Below are 4,371 nucleotides of genomic sequence, written 5' to 3'. Positions count from 1 at the left end.
TATATTATCTACATAAGTGAGGTGTGTGTAGCATTGTGACTGGGGTCTTGGCATCCATGCTGCTACAGCCATGCTGAGATACTTCCTGAACATTTTAATTTTGCTGAAGCTAGAGAGCTGTGCCAGCCTTCCCAAAACAGCAGGTGCTTTTCTTCCAGCTAGACCTTCCTATCCTGTTGCCACAGTCTCTCCTCTCTTCCTTCCTCCTTGCTTGATTTTGCCACCCTCGATGGTCTTTAGACTCTTTCAACTGTCTTCTTTCTTCCTCAATTTCAGTTTATGGCCCTTCTCACCATCCTGCTCCTCTTCCCTCCACCGATACATGTGGGCAGGATGTGGCAGGCAGCTGTAGATGGACTGAGGATTCCCTCTCCTTGCTGCCAATGGTTGGGACTAAGCACCTAATGAGAACGTGTTCGTGGCTAGATAAGAATATAGGCTTTTTTCCATTCTCCCACAAAGATTTATAAATTCTTAGTATAACCATAAAGAGGTAGACAATAGTGTGTTATGCTGCCAACAACAAAGTTGGTGTTTGAATTTCACTGGAATCTCCAAGGAAGAAATATGGATAGTCTTCTTCTACTAAGATTTACAGCCTTCTGGGTTGTTGCTTTTTTAAAAAAGTTGTAAATAGAAATACCATTTGACCCAGCAATGCCGCTACTGGGAATATACCATAAAGAAGCCATAACCACCATCCAAACAGAGGTATGCACCCATGTTTACTGCTGGACTATTTACAATAGCAAAGAGATGGAAGCAACACAAGTGCCCATCAACAAACTAATGGATAGGGGAAACGATGGTATATTTGTACAATGGAATATTATGAAACACGGAAAACAATGAACTCATAAAACATTACACAACATTGGTGACCCTGGAGGATATCATGCTCAGTGAATTATTTCAATCATAATAGGTCAAATAATGCATAGCACCATGGATGTAAAGCAGGTCTGACATGGGGGATTATGGGGAGAATAGAATAAGTAAGAGTGAATAGATAATGAGCACTGGACTGGAACAGATGAAGGAAAGAACTATTTAAAAGGGATGTATTTTTATGTTGTGGATTAGGACTTCTAGAGTTCTTCCAAGCTTTTCTTTAATGAAGTTTATAGTCAGTCCCTGGTTTTAGTCCTAGGTCCATGATGCGCTTTGAATTGGTTTTTTTTTTTGTGTATGGAGTGAGGTGTGGATCTTGCTTGAGTTTTGTGCAGATAGTTTTCCAATTTTGCCAGAACCATTTTTTAAAAGTCTGTCCTTTCCCCACTTAACTGATCTTATCTCCTTGTAAAATAATCAGTTGACCATAGGTAGATGGGCTGATTTCTGTGTTCTCAATTCTATTCCATTGATCTATTTGTTTGCATTGTACTAGTACCACACTGTCTTGACCACATGGCAGTGAAGTACGATTTGAAATCGGAGAGTGGATGCTGCTACCTTGTTTCTCTTTTTAAGGAGTGATTTGCTTATTCAGGGTATCTTTCCATTCCAATTGAAATTGGAGATTGCCTTTTCCATCTTGTTGAAGAATGGAATTGGTAATTGTGTTGGGATTGTATCGAACGTGTGAATTGCCTTTGGTTGTATCGTCATTTTCACAATAGTGTATCTTCCTATCCGTGAGCAAGATATATTTTTCCACCTCTCCAGTTCTCTTTTTGTTTCTTCTAATAATGTTTTGTGATTTTCTTTGAACAGATTGTTTGTGCTTCTAGTTAGGTTTACTCCTAAGTATTTAATCTTGTGATTTGCTATTGTGAAGGGTATTATTTTTCTTAGCTCCAGTTCTCTATTCTCTTTATTACTGTAGAGAAATCCAATTGATTTTTTTTTAATGTTGATCTTGTATCTTGCTACTTTGCTGGATTGATCAACTATGTCCAGTAGTTTTCTTTCTGAGTCCTTTGGGGCTTTCTAAGTAAGCTATCATAAAAATCTATAACCAGGAGTTGATAAAATAGATGAATGGGACCTTCTCAGAATTAAACCCTATGCACATCCAACAAATTCTCCAACAGGGTAAAAAGGGAAGCCACAGATTGGGAAAAAACATTTGGTAATAATATGTCTGACAAGGGACTCATACCTAGAATTTATAAAATTTGAGCACCAGAACAATATAAAGGTAGACAACGCAATTGAAAAATGGACACAGGATATGAACAGACACTTCAACAAAGAAGACATTCAGATGGTGAACAAACACATGAAGAAATGTTAAAATCCCTAGCTCTAAGAGAGATGCAAATTAAACAATTTTGAGATATCATCTCACCCCAGTAAGAATAGCAAATTTTAACAGAACAGCAAGCAACAAATGCTGGTGAAGTTGTGGAGAAACCAGAACCACTATTCACTGTTGGTGGGAGTGTAAACTGGTACAACCACTATGGCGCTTTCTCAGAATTTGCAAATAGAAATACCATTTGAACCAGCAATTCCACTACTGAGAATTTATCCTAAAGGAACCATAACTGTGACCCAGGCAGATATATCTACACCCATTTTTATTGTGGCTTTGTTCGGAATAGCAAATAATTGAAAACAACCCAAGTGCCCATCAACAAACGAATGGATAGAGAAGCTGTGGTATACTCACACAATGGAATGCTATGCAGCATTGAAAAACAAGGGAGCAAGGAGAAAAGGAATGAATGAATGAATGAATGCATGCATGAATGAATGGATGGATGGAAATCCAAAATCTCTGTAAATTTTCTTTAAAATGAATAATAATAATAATAAAAGCGAAAAAATAAAAACAAGGAACTCTTGAAATATTATGCAAAATGGATGAACCTGCTGAGTGAAATATCTCAGTTACAAAAGAACAAATATTGCATAGGGCCACTGTTGTAAAACAGGACTGACATCAGGGTTGAGGGAAGACAGAAAAGGAGAGGAGAAATGATGTATATTGCATTGAAACAGATGAAAGAGAGAACTGTTTAAAAGGGATATATTGTCATTACAGAATTCCAGAGTGAAGGCTGCATAATGGAGTGGACTTATGGGGGGATTTCATAACAATGAAAGAGTTTTTCTTTTTCAAGGAGAAGAGTGAATTGGGGGAGGGGCAAGGAGAAAATGCAACAATGAATGACTTGAAACCCTAAGCCTCTGTAAAACGTCATTAAAATTAATAAAATAAAATCAAAGAAAATTTTAAAAGAAGGGATATATGATTAGGTATTATACATACAACAATAAGCCCAGAATAAGAAGTACATCATTGCAAAATGGGCTGAGGTGGGGGAAGGTAGATTGGTAATTGTGCAACAGTGAATGAATATGAAAAAAAAAAAGTAACTGGGAGGAAAAGAGGTAGAGGGAGTAAAATATTCAATGAATGAATGAAAATCTAACGTTCCATAAACTTTTGTTAAAGTCATAATTAAAATAAAATTTTATTTAAAAAAGCCATTTGCAATGAATAAACTACAGAAAATTAAAAAAAGTAAAAAGATTTACAGTCTTTGTGGTTTTTTGGTGTGGGTTTTTGTTTTGTTTTGTTTTTTATGCCTTTATCTTTTGTGTATCTGGTTAGGTTTGTTCTAAGTATTTCATTTTGAGGCTAGCTATTGTAACTGAACATTGAGCAATTTAACCTATCATACACTGCTAGTAGAAATGTAAAATGGTACAACCACTATGGAAGGCAATCTAACAATTCCTCAAAGAGTTGGAGATAGACAATTTGACCAGTGTTGGGCCTGGTTAGTACTTGGATGGGAGACCACCTGGGAATACCGGGTGCTGTAGGCTTAAAAAAAAAAATACAATTTGACACAGATATCCCACTATTCTTATTTCCTCTACTTTGCCCTTGAAATTTTCTTGACTTCTATGAATAATTTTGTAAAAATGTAAGCTTCAGCAACATTTTTTAAAAGGGTTTTTTTTTTTGCAACACATTTGTTGTTGTTGTTATGTGCCATCGAGTCTCTTGTGACTCATAGCAACCCTTTATACAACAGCCCTAAACTCTGCTCTGTCCTGTGCCAATCGCACTGTCGCCGATACACCCATCCTGATTACCCCAGTCACTGAATCAGTCCACCTCATAGAGGGCCTTCCCCTCCTGCGCTGTCCCTCCACGCTACCAAGCATGATGTCTCTTTCCAAGGACCGGTCCCTCCTTACAACATGCCCAAAGTATGTTAGATGGAGCCTCAGAATCCTTGCCTCCAGGGAGTCGCCTGGTTGGTTTAACCCTTTCCAGGATGAATCTGTTTGTTTTCCTAGCAGTCCATGGTACTCTCAATACTCTTCTCCAGCACCACAGCTCAAAGGTATCAGTTCTCCTTTCTTCCTTAGTCATTGTCCAACTCTCTGATGCATAACAAGGGATAGCAA

Source organism: Elephantulus edwardii, unplaced genomic scaffold (assembly GCF_000299155.1).
Source record: "Elephantulus edwardii isolate Elephantulus edwardi_28Jun2011 unplaced genomic scaffold, EleEdw1.0 scaffold00196, whole genome shotgun sequence".
NCBI lineage: Eukaryota > Metazoa > Chordata > Mammalia > Macroscelidea > Macroscelididae > Elephantulus > Elephantulus edwardii.
The sequence above is the reverse complement of the archived record's forward strand: the minus strand, read 5'-3'. Positions refer to the sequence as shown.